The sequence below is a fragment of the Halichoerus grypus genome, chromosome 11 (genome assembly GCF_964656455.1).
Source record: "Halichoerus grypus chromosome 11, mHalGry1.hap1.1, whole genome shotgun sequence".
Lineage (NCBI taxonomy): Eukaryota > Metazoa > Chordata > Mammalia > Carnivora > Phocidae > Halichoerus > Halichoerus grypus.
The window spans coordinates 93,882,582-93,896,396 of record NC_135722.1 but is presented as its reverse complement, the minus strand read 5'-3'; positions in this window follow the sequence as shown (position 1 = coordinate 93,896,396).

The window sequence follows — 13,815 nt, the reverse complement described above, 5'->3', positions numbered from 1 at the left end:
TTCATTTCTGTGGCCATCTCTGCCATTTGGAATCTAGCAGGTCCCTACAGTCACGGAATGACTTTCCTCGCTGATTAGCACTTGTCTCTTTGCTATGTCATAACCAATTTACAGTTTACATTTGAGAAACTTCTTCATAACTCAGCGCCTATATGAATAATTCAAGTAAAACTTTATGCTCAAAAATCTCATATACCAGAGTAAGATTTACTATATAGTTTAAAGCAGGTTTCCTGTGTATAATATGATAGTATATGGTGATATTCTCACTTGAACCAGGAAAATCGATGCCACAATATTACTTCTCACAGAGGAGAGCCTCTATGTCCAATGAATTATAGTGTAAATAAGGGGGAAAAATGGGATTTGAACCACAAAAATGTTTTTGAAATCTAGTTGCCAAGTACTAACTGAATTTGTTAACTCTATGGCTTTGGGCTAATTACTTAAACCCTCCGTGCTTCAGCTTCTTTACCTATGAAGGGAGCATAATGATACCCAACTCACAATGAAATTAAGGACTCAATTAGATAATAGATAAGACAGCGCCTAGCACACTATCTGCCCCAGAGGGAGTATTTGTAAATAGTTCTTCCCTTTCCTACAGAAACCCAGAAGCCCAAAGAATGTACAAATATTCATCTTTACCTGTGACGGGCAGGAAATGACCCTCAAGTAAGCATTTTTATGAAGAGAGGCATTTTCAGAAAGTTTGTCTTTGATGTAATCAGAAGAATTAGAAATATCCACAAAGCATAGAGACAAGAAAACAAGTTTCCTGACTGTGTTTAGCCCCGGGTGTTGGTATTTATTTCATTCCCTCTATTTGAATGTTGGCTCTTAAAGGGCAGTCAGGGGGTGTTATCTTTGTCCCCTGCTGCGCCTTGCCGAATCCTTACATATAATATGTGCTATGTGAATATTTGTTGAGCTGCATTTATCTTAGAAATCTTCTGTCCATCAAGACTTAGACTGTTTCTGACTAATTTGGTATTTAGATATAAAATGGTCAACTTCCATGACCCCAGATGGGTCAGTAGACCAGACACAGCACAAGAAAAATACCTGACATCTCTGAATTCCAACTAAAATATTCATATAGTGTGGCCTGTCAAAATACCTTTGTCTAAATAGAAAAAAGACTAGTGTTCTGAAGGAATGGGGAGGTTTCCTATTTGGTCTTTCCCCAGCTCACAGTGGGCACTCCATTCGCTGGTGACAAAAGACTGAAACTAATTTATTACAGAATTCTGACCTACCAACCACTTTCAAGAGTCATGAACCCTATATCTTTCCTTGGCCTTTTAAGCACCCACTTCCACAGGAAAGAGCTTCCACCCTTGGCCAACCAAGTACCCTTTCTTTTTCAAGTATCATCAAAACCCATATTAATGAAATTTTGATGATGTCTGAAGATCGTGCATTGATTCAATATAAATTTGAGTGATTACTGCATGCCAGGCAATGTTCTAGATGCTGGGGATTATTGTAGTATGAACAAAACACACACACATACAAGCACCCACACACATCATGCCCGCTTGTAATGTACATTCCAACAGGGCAGGGACAAACTGTAAACAAATAAGTTAAATATACAATAAATCTAATGGTGAGAAGTACTTAGAGGAAAATAAAGAAGGGAAGAGGGACCAGAAAAGCAGATGGGAAGTGAATGGTAAAATGACAGCCAGAAATAACAAAAACACTGGACCTCTATACATATATAATATACATATATATACATGTGTATGGTGTATGGACACACACACATATATATGTATACATATATATACACACATATACATATTATATATGTATAGAGATCTAGTTCATACACCATATACATGTATATACATATGAAGATACATAAACTACTATGTGTGTGTATTTATTTATTTATTTATAAAATAACCCCATGGTGATTATTGTAATAATAATAATTATTCCTATTAAAATCTTTCCAGAAGGTGTAACAACTAAGTTTAGATACAATGATAAGCAGAAGTCAGGCTAATGATAACACCCAACACTTACTGAGCACCAGGCATTCTACCAAGCAATTACATGTTATCATATGAATCTTCACAAGACTAAAAAGAGCTCATGTTCTCTTTTAACCAACAAGGATAAGAAAACAGCACCCATGAAGTCATCAGCCCAAAGTCACAGAATTAGTGTCATGGTTGAATGGGACTCTAGACCCCAGGTTCTTGATATCAAACTGCCCTTTGCTCCAAGCCTACTATTATTTGACAGATTTAAATAACCATCTCCAAGATACATAAGAAATTCCCTATTTTCTACAAGATAGAGTATATTTTTGATGTTCCACTTATAGAGGGAATCCCATCACTTCATTCTAAATTACAGTAAATTATAAGTATATCTTTCTGGGGTGAAAGTGCACAGTGTGTCACAGCTTTGAATTCTTCCTTAAGCTTCTCTGTTTAAAAAAAAAAAACCCACAAAAATCTGTTGCAATTTATGAAGACAAGACAAGACAAACCCAAAGAGTAAATGAACAATGAGCTCAAGACAAAAGAAACACAAGGCTGAATTAGATGAAGGTTATTGGCAAAGATGTGAGGAGGAGTGTAAGTCAAGATTCTATCCTCTGCTCCCTGCACACCCTAAATTCTGGACTGGCAACTTGCAAACAGAGAGCTGGGGTCCTAGGGAAGACTGAGTGAGAGTATGTGGACTGGTGCAAATTCTCTCCTCAGCTGCAGAGAACAGCAAAGCACAACGCTTAAATTCTATGCTATGCTCAGGTAACTTAATTACATTTTAATTATTTATATCCTGCTTTGGTCCAGAAATGATAAGACAAACTAGATGTGGGAGAGAAAAAGGAGAAAAACAAGGCTAATACCACAAAATGGAGACAAGAATGGGGCTAATACAAAAAGATGTATCTTAAAGACCTATACATTTGCAGGGGACATGGGGTTCAAATTTAGCTCTAAACTGGCTGGCCATCAATCAAAAAGGAAAACCTGGTAAGTTATACAACTCACAGTATCCAGAAGATAGAATATCTCCGTACTCTCCATATAAAAGGAATTATTATTAAAAATGAGATGAACCATGAAAGACTATGGACTCTGAGAAACAAACTGAGGGTTCTAGAGGGGAAGGAGGTGGGGGGATGGGTTAGCCTGGTGATGGGTATTAAAGAGGGCACGTACTGAATGGAGCACTAGGTGTTATACGCAAACAATGAATCATGGAACACTACATCAAAAACTAATGATGTAATGTATGGTGATTAACATAACATAGTAATAAAAAAAAAGTCTCTTCTCCCCCACAGAGCAATCTTCTCCAACTGTGACAGAAGGCAGAAGAGGGATGAGCCCTGTTCTTCACGAGAAAGGAGACAGGATGGAGTAAAAAGAACACGGGTTCCTTCCCTTCCAGATGATTCTGGATTGTTGCAAGGGATCAAATGACACCATGTTTGTAGAGGGCCTAGTGGTATCTGACCCATGGGAGGGGCTCAATAACATGGTGGCCACAATCAGGAAGGTGAGGCTAGAGATGCGGAGAAGGGTCGGGGGGACTACTTTGAGACTCCGTTCTAGCTCATAGTCATTAAGTAATCTTGGCAAAGTCACTATATCCCTGAGCCTCATCTATGAAATCAGGATAATGTGATCTACACTTCACGAGTTTATTGTGAAAATTAAATGAAAAACATGTGTGTGAAAACTTTTTAAATGAAGGTACCTTTTATAAGTAGGGAACCATTGGTGGGCAATGAGTTTGTGGCAGCTAGCAGAGAGCCACACACCACCGGTCCTGAGGAAATGCTTTATTCCCATGGTGATGAAGAGCAGCTGAGGTAAGACCTCTCTCCCTCCGCACTCTCTGCTCTAGTCACATTTGTTTTCTGTCATCTGAAGACCTTCATCCATTCTGTTCACTTTGCTGTGAATAATCTTTCACTGCCACCCTTCACCTGAAACCACCTACACACCACCCAGGGCTCAGTCTAGACTCCCTATCCCCAGGAGTCTTCCCTGCCCTTCCTGATTGGGCTCTATGAATTCCAAAACTGCCCTACTTGTCTCAGGTAAGAACGCTGTCTTATAATATTCAGTTTTGTGCAGACCATTCCATGGAACTGTGAACTCCTTGAAAGCAGGGAATGCATGTCTTCTCTATTATGGTACCTGCAACATGGAGCCTTGTGCCAGCCCATAGAAGGCACTTGGCAAATACTGAGTTGTGAGATCAAAGTGGATTCAAACCCTAGAAGGCAGGTCACATGGTTCTCGTTTTTCTTAAGGTGCTATGATGCTTAACTGACTGCCATTCTTTCTTGCACTAATGTTGTAGCATCCACGGCCTCCACTGCAATTATCAAGTGCTAGAAATTATAGTTAAACCTCTGCTCATTCAAGCTTCAAAGCCATCTTCTAGAACGCTTAGCAACATAAAAAAAAAAATAGTTCAGATTTGAATTTTTTTCATCCAAGAGCATTTAGAAGGGATTGATAAATCAGTTCAACAAACATTTACCTTGAATCAAGTCCTTTTTCTTCAAGATTTTTACATCTTTGTACCATTCAAAAGAAATGTAATCCCTTATAGTCTCCGTTCATTTGTTCCTAAAGCATTAATATGCTGGTTTGAATGAGCTTTTTAAGATGAAAAAAATCGCCCTCTCATTGAAGTTTTTGAAAGCAGCTTTTCCTCTTAAATACAGAGGTCAGCTTTTTACCAAACAGAAACATTAAAACATCAAGATATTGTTGCCTCCAAATACCAAGATTGTTGCCTATGAATTTAAAATCTCAGATTTGACTAAATTTGTTTTCCTATTATTTATCTATATTTTTAGGTCATATCTAAGATTGCAGTGGGCCATTGCAAACTCCTCAGCTCTCAGAGCTTTCAGACAATGGTGAAGAGAGAAAGGGAGTCAATTTTGGTCATCTACAGCAACAAAGAGCTGTTGAATGGAAAAATAAAATCACTTGGGCTACTCAGTGCAGCTCACACCCAACATATGACCTTTCTTCCCAGCCTTATAAATATCTTCTGCATCACAAGGACTGCCAGAATTGACGAGAGACTTTAGAACAAGGCTCTTTATAGACAATGAGCTATTATCCTCTAGGACTTAGCAAACTGGCTGTCAGCCAACCTTATATTTGGATACTCCTGGAAAGATAAAATATGACAGCTAATTGGTTTATGTGAGAAGAGTAAAATATCTTAAACAAAAATATAGCCCATGCCAGTCAAATGTTATAGAAAGAGTATTTTCTCAGGAAGTCATGTCGACAGTATCAGACAGATGGAAGCAGAACAGCTTAAATAATAGCTAATGATGTATTTCCTTTGGGTATTCTGTCTCTCTCTCTCCCTTTACTTACAAGCTATGAACATGTACAATTCCTTCAACTGAAACAATCTTTCAGGTATCCCCAAACCACTGCAGTTGATAGATAAGAGATCCAATCTAATATATTCCTACAACAAATTCCCACACATATGTTATCCCAAATCCATGCTAAGTTGGTCTAGCTTGTATAGACCCAATCTGTAAAAGACCACAGCATCTAATGATTCAACTCAGCAGTTTGCAGCTGAGATTTCAGAGGGGCTGTGATTGTCCTTTGTCACACAGCAATGGCTATTAGCAAAGCTAGGTACAGAATTCAGGTCTCCAGATCCTTGCCAAGGTCTCCACACTGAGTCTGCCACTCTAAATCACTATTCTTCAGCTGTGTTTAAACACACACGTGCGCACACACACACACACGCACACGCATGCACACATATACACACACAACTCAAAAGAGTATCCACAGTTTACTTGATTAAGGAATAACTTATACACTTTCCTGAATCTACCCAAAAGGAGTGGAGTAAAATATCACTTGAATGAGAAGTGTCATGGGAAAGTTTCTGGAAGCAAAAGAAGAGATTATTACCTGAAAGCTTAGTGATCAAACTGAACAGCAGAAACAAAGGTAAAATAGCAGCAATGTCCACAGTAGCCAAACTGTGGAAAGAGCCAAGATGTCCATCAACAGATGAATGGATAAAGAAGATGTGGTATATATATACAATGGAATATTATGCAGCCATCAAAAGGAATGAGATCCTGCCATTTGCAACGACGTGGATGGAACTGGAGGGTATTATGCTGAGCGAAATAAGTCAAACAGAGAAAGACATGTATCATATGACCTCACTGATATGAGGAATTCTTAATCTCGGGAAACAAACTGAGGGTTGCTGGAGTGCGGGGTGGGGTGGGAGGGATGGGGTGACTGGGTGATGGACACTGGGGAGGGTATGTGTTCTGGTAAGCGCTGTGAATTGTGCAAGACTGTTGAATCTCAGATCTGTACCTCTGAAACAAATAATGCAATATATGTTAAGAAAGAAAAAAAGAAGAAGAAGAATGTAGCAGGAGGGGAAGAATGAAGGGGGGGAAATCGGAGGGGGAGAAGAACCATGAGAGACGATGGACTCTGAAAAACAAACTGAGGGTTCTAGAGGGGAGGGGGTTGGGAGGATGGGTTAGCCTGGTGATGGGTATTGAGGAGGGCACGTTCTGCATGGAGCACTGGGTGTTATGCACAAACAATGAATCATGGAACACTATATCTAAAACTAATGATGTAATGTATGGGGATTAACATAAAAATAAAAAATTAAAAAAAAAAAAAAAAAAAAGAAACAAAGGTAAAGCCCAAAGGGAAGCCCCGGTCACAAAAGGTGAATAGTGTGCTCACTCAGAAAAGCAAGAGCACAGATACGGGCAGTAAGGTCAGTAGAGAAGATTAGGCAAGAGTTAGGGAATGTTGAATTGTTGATCCTAAAATGGCAAGTTGTGGACATAGGTGAGGTGTACCTTGGAGGAAAGTTCCATGCATCTCACTAGTATTGGTGGAGGACAGTGTTCCTAATGCAGGCAATCTGGGCAGAACATACTCCTTGGTCCCCGACATAGGAAAGCCTCCCTGTGTGGTCACATGTTGTCCCTGTGATTCTGTGATGGATGGCATGGTCCCTGCATCAAGTCCTGAATGGAAGAGCCCCCGCCCTCCACTTGCAAGTTCAGACTTGCGGCTCATCTGTTGAACAGATCAATATCTAAACTCTACAGAGACCAAGGCCAAACACCAGGTCTAAGAGCCACAGGAAGAATGGAGTTTAAGCCTGCCAAGCCAAGCATTTGGAGATGGGCTGAGATCAGACCAGAACAAAAGCCAGCTAAAAACAGCTAATAATATATTTGCAATGGGTGTTGAGGCTGAATTAAGAGGCAGAGGCAAGGAAGGTGTGCAGCAGGGGATAAGGAGTGTTCAGCATGGTAGGCACGTAACAAAAATGTTTTTACTTATAATCATTCTACTATACACTTTGAAAAAAGATTCAACATCCTGTAGCGCTACCTGTTATGGAGAGATGTCTTCTGATTTGCAAGCTGCTGTAGGATATTTTCCCAATTTGAAGGATGTTCTTATTGGTTCAGAGAAACAAGATAATAGGTTTAATTTTCTGAATTTTCTGTACTTCCAGTGGCCCCAGTTATTTCCAGTAAGGAATCCTAAATTAACCCAGGAGCCCTGATGACTCATAAGGTCTTGAACACCCAGGCACTTCACTTCTCTAAGCCCCTCTGGCCTCATCTGCAAAGCTAAGGCACTGACTCCAAAGACTCTCAGATCCCCCCCTCCAGCCAGCCATGCATCTGGGAATACACTCTGTGTTTGGCCCAAGTATGTCTTTATGTAGGTATTTTATCTGTCTTACTACAATAACAAGCACACGCCCCAGATGGGAAAACTATGCTGAAGAAAAAAAAAAAAACAAGGCTCTTTCAGCACAATGTATGGGTGTGGTGAAACTAGATTGTGGCAACTAGATTGTGTGCAAGTCCCCCCCAAAAAAAATTATAAAAAAGCATATTCTAATAAATAGCTCAAGCTAATGGAACATGGTTAAGAAAGGGAACATATAAAATATTCCAAAGATTCAGATCTGTTATCACATAGACCACACAGGGTAGAAAAAAATGAAATAAGAGAAGGGAAAAGATGCTCTGAGAATGACTATAGAGGAAAGCATTGCTAATGTTACAGAGTCTATATTCTCATGTAGGTGGTTTTTCAATTTTCTCAACCCCATAATAACTGGCCAAAACACATCACTGCTTATTCCTCTCACTCCAAAATGAAATTCTGCATTATTCTGGAGTGTGTAGTTTGCATTTGAGGAAATTCTGAGCCATCAAATGATTAGATTAGATTTGGATAAAATAAGAAGGGAAAAGAAACATCCCTCCTAATTATTTCCACTCTCGATGTGTAAAAAAGATCGTTGCAAAGAACAGGGAAATTCTCGAAGGGGGGGAAATCGGAGGGGGAGAAGAACCATGAGAGATGATGGACTCTGAAAAACAAACTGGGGGTTCTAGAGGGGAGGGGGTTGGGAGGATGGGTTAGCCTGGTGATGGGTATTGAGGAGGGCACGTTCTGCATGGAGCACTGGGTGTTATGCACAAACAATGAATCATGGAACACTATATCTAAAACTAATGATGTAATGTATGGGGATTAACATAACAATAAAAAAAAAATTAAAAAAAAAAAAAAAAGAACAGGGAAATTCTCATAATCCTCACTGTACCCTAAAAATTTTCTCATAACTTTGTTTCAGAGTTTGGAAGTGAACGGAAACGACTTCTCAGCCCCAGTGCATGACGGAAGAATCACAGGTTCAAACAAGTCAAATAACTTGACCATAGTCCCGCAGCTGAAAACCGGGGCTCAATCCTTTGGCTCTAGGTTTCCCTAAGACTATACCGCCTGGCTTGACTCTTGTTTGGAGCAAAATGCTAGGCAACAGAGCTCCCATAGGCAGCCTGTTGGCAGAAACCTGCTTCTGTTGGGGGTGAAAGTGTTGAACCCCAGTTGCTAAGAATAGCTCAAAGCACCTTGGAAGGAATGCTGGTTTCTAAAGAAATCCCCACTTGGAGAGTGTTCCTCCTTCTCCTCAGCCCATCTGTCGTTATGTATCTCGGGTAATGCATCAGAGATCATGCAATATATGGAAACATATTGAAGGTATTATATGTGTCAGAGTCATCTTCTCTCCTATTTCCATTAAAAGCTCTCAGCTATGCCAAAACTTTCTCATTCCCAAATGAGGTACATTTCAGTAAATGAGATGATGGATAGAACTTAAAGAATCCTCTAAGGAAGAGACAGAGCTGCAAAAAGACAGGGAGAACTTGCCAAAACAAAATTACAGGCAATCTCAGAAGGACGGATTTATTTCTCTGATGACATACAGTCTTTTAAGGCCTAAAACCTGCAGTGTACAACTTCCAATTCATGTCACTTTCCTAACGTCTTTTTTGAAACTAGATCACAAAGATCAGAGGACCCAAAAGTAGACAGAAGTGCGTCTACGTGGGCACACGTGTGTAGACATAACACGCGTGGCTGCTCTCGTGTTGGTGGGATCTCATCTGTTGGAAGGAATGCAATGATTCAAAAAGGGTTCATTTCCAAATCTTTTTCAGACTTAACTGATGGCCTCAGAGTTCTACGATACACATTTAAGCTTCAAAGAAATTTTTTGCTTCAGCGAAGACCGTTCTCCAACAAATATGAAGCTTCTATCGACTGAATTCCTATTCTGTTTTGGACACAGTGTGAGGGACTGGAAATGTAGATGAACCTAGTCCTGCCCTCATGGGGATTCTATTCTATTAAGAAAGTCTCAAGATCATGTCTTCAAGGCAGTTGGTTACGTGTCTGTCAATGAGACCTAAAGAAACTATGTAAGTCCTAGAGACGAGATGGAGAAGCCGGCCCGCTCACATCTCTTGGTGTCTAGCTAACCTCAATACTCACAAGGTGGAACTGGAGCAAGGTCTGAGCATATCTGTGACAACCCAACGGGCAGAAAAAAAGCAACAAAAACTATTTGGGTCAGTCCTCTTCCCATTCATCTGAAATGGCTCTCGTCACTAATCCCTTAGGAATTACTAACCCCTGGTTACTGTTCAGTTTTTCTCTTGCTTGATCTCACTCTGTCATCGGCTAATGAAATATTCCTTTACATACACCCAGCACTGTGGTGTGCTTCCACATAGTAGATGCTCAGTAAATACAATGTATGATACAAAAACAGACGACAGTAAGAAATAGAAATGGCAATTTTTATGATGGAGATGTGATGTAGTCAAGATGTGCTCAATTTTTTTTTTTTTTTAAAGATTTTATTTATTTATTTGACAGAGAGATAGAGCCAGAGAGCACAAGTGGAGAGAATGGCAGAGGGAGAGGGAGAAGCAGGCTCCCCACTTGGGCAGGGAGCCCGATGCGGGGCTCGATCCCAGGACTCTGGGATCATGACCCGAGCCGAAGGCAGACGCCCAACCATCTGAGCCACCCAGGCGCCCCAAGATGTGCTCAATTTTTTATGGTCCCTTATTTTGGATGGTACAATTAACCCTAAAACCAATGCCTGAGGGACGCCTGGGTGGCTCAGTGGGTTAAGCGTCTGCCTTCAGCTCAGGTCATGATCTCAGGGTCCTGGAATCGAGCCCTGCATCGGGCTCCCTGCTCAGCGGGGAGTCTGCTTCTCCCTCTGCCTGCCGATACCCCTTCTCTTGTGCTCTCTCTCTGACAAATAAATAAATAAAATCTTTAAAATAAATGCCTGCAACATGCTATTAGATAAGCAATCCTTTGTTACTCTGAGTTCACTACTCCATGTACTTGATGCTTCTTCACCCTCCACCTTCATCCTCTAATTCATTGACTTTCTGTTGGAGCTTCTACAAGTGCTCTTTGGAGCGTATCAGCAAATGTTTGCTTTGTTTACTGACCACCCGAGGTTGCCGAGAACACACAAAGGGGATGGCATCAATGTAAGCTCATATGACCATGTAACGCCTCATAGGCTGAGCACCCAAAATGCTAGCAAAAACAAAATTGGTTGCCCAGCTTAGTTTTAAGGCGCTTCAGGATATTTGCTTGTTATATAAATATTTTTCGAACTTTCTTCTGGTTCTAGGATCTGTCTTCCTCCCACACCCTCCTGAAGTTTTCTGACTGCCCCACTACCCCCCCAAACCAGTATGTGAGGGCCAAATAGCCCAATCTCCCCTTCTTTCTATCACTAGCATTTAAGTCATGAGTTTTGTGCAAATAATCCTTGACTATATAACCAGAAGTACCGTGCCCTCTACTTTATAGAAGAGCCAGTAATCTATCCGATTCATACCTATATTCAATAAACCAACTTCCAACTAGTATAACCCTATTTTATACTGAAGCAGAAGTTCTCCTAATTAACACTGCCACTGGGTGAATGTAGCCTAACTTGGTGTCTATAAGGGTAATTTAATTTTATCCTTGCTACTACACTAATAGAGATTGAGATAAAGTTACATCATTTTTTAAATGCCCCAGTATTCCCTTCGTTCTTTATTCTGGAATAAAAAAAAATAGTTTTAAACTATTCTTCATTCAGAATTCTAAAGACCTTGGCTGACCATCCTCTGATCCACACAGCACTCTCATAACTGTCCTTCCAAAGATTTCAGACAGGTTTCCGTCTCCAAAGGCAACAATAACAATATTCTTTTCCTATCTGTAAGAAGGGCTGCAAAATACAGAAATTTTCAAAACTGTCATCTTTTACTTCCCCTCTTTCATAAGGAAAAGTCATTATTATACCCATTTTATAGATAAGAAAACTGACTTCAAGCAAGTTCAAAGACCTGCTCACATTCAAGTAGTTGGTAAGTGATGAGCTAAGAAGCAACCCCAGGTCTTTCCACATAACAGTCCAGAAACCTTCCCACCCGACAGTCACCTCTCCACATTTCCCTGGTCCCCCTCAGGTGTTCGGAACATGCTTTCTCCCTAACACACATGTTCCTAAGAAAAAAAGCTTTTTCCTTTCTTCCCTGTAAACTGACCACCTTCAGGAATTCCTTTCAAATTCAGAGAAGACATATCTAAAGCAAAGACCTAAGGGGAATTTTGTTTTACTATATGTGCTGTCTTAAGAATTCTACTTCCTGGGAGATATTAACCATTTCTCAAATGCCATCCAGTGCTTGGCATATCTGTGGAGGTTCAACGCCATTTATACTCACTGAGGAATGAAACACCAGACCATATGCCCCTAGAGAACAAGGTGTTAGGATGGAAGGGAGACCCAGGATCTCCTATCTCTAATCACTAGGCACCTTTGCAATGGGGCTATAAAATCTCCAGCATTCTCAGTTATCTGGTGTCTTCCAACACTGTAAAGAAAAGCCCTGAGCGGGCGCCTGGGTGGCTCAGTTGGTTAAGCGACTGCCTTCGGCTCAGGTCATGATCCTGGAGTCCCGGGATCGAGTCCCGCATCGGGCTTCCTGCTCAGCAGGGAGTCTGCTCCTCCCTCTCATATGCTCTCTCTCTCTCTCATTCTCACTCTCTCAAATAAATAAATAAAATCTTTAAAAAAAAAAAAAAAAAAAGCCCTGAGCAAGAGTCGGCAGCACTATATGCCGACTGCTTCCCTGGAGGCAGCCACACTCCCCCTTCGACCGACCTCAAGGTCGGGTGTGACTCTGACTCTGAAGGGTCATACGGCAGAAACACTCATGGTCAAAGAGCAGAAAGTCTGCCTGATTGCTGAGCCCAAGGACTGCATCTCATTCTGAGCCTTTAGTGTCTCGCTCAGTGCCTAGAATACATGTAATTGGAATTAAAACTTGTGGGAAGAGAATTACAATTCTACTTCGTTGGCAAAAGGTTTTCTACCTAACGTGAATTAGGCGACCACCTAACACCTGGCCTGTATAGGGCTTCCCTAGGTCTCAGACCTGGAGCCCATCACATAATAAACTCTTTCAAACTAACACGGGGACGCAGACCATCCTAGATTAAAAGAAACATAAGAGTCTTGATGACCAAATGCACTGCATAGACCTTGTTTGTATCTTGATTCAAACAAATTAACTGAAAAAGCCACTTGGAGACAAATGGGAAAATTTGAATATGGATGGGATATATCAAAGACAGACTATTGTGGGTGGGATGGCATTGTGGTTATATAAGAAAATATACTTTCTAAATGTTAAATCAATATTTGGGGGTTGAAATGCCATGACTTCTGGGATTTCCTTTAAAATACATTAACCTAATAAAATAGTTAAAATCTAAATGATGGATATAGAGTAGACTATTCTTTCCTTCTATGCCTGTTTGGAATTTTTCTTAATAAGCAATTTTTACATGAATGCAAAGCAGCCACTCATTACCAATGACAATGTTCTGCTTTTACTGACAAAAGTGGTATTTTCATATATGAACCAATATTAATGTATACATATTCTCTTACAAGCAACTTGTGTTTCTAGATATTTCATATGCAAGTTCTTTGAAGTGGAAAATTTAGATATTTAGAGCAATTAAATGTGTTTTAGCATGTACCAAAATAAAATATAAAGCTTCTACAATTCTACTTGAAGTATGTCTACTGCAATCTGCATTCAGCAGTGTATACAACTGATTTCAGACCAGCTAGACTACAAGCAAATTCACTCCTTCAAAAAAATTTTCTAAGAAACCCAAATCAACAGTTCTCTGATCACCCATCACGCAGAGAGCTGTTTGCCTTTACTAGCCACCAGCACTTTACATACCACATTCATTAGATTTAACAAACATTTAGAATCCTTACCATGAACCAGACACTAATCTATCCCCTTTCCAAATTTCAACTCATTGTATTATTAATAATCACCCTTGGAGCAAATGCTATTATTATTTCCCA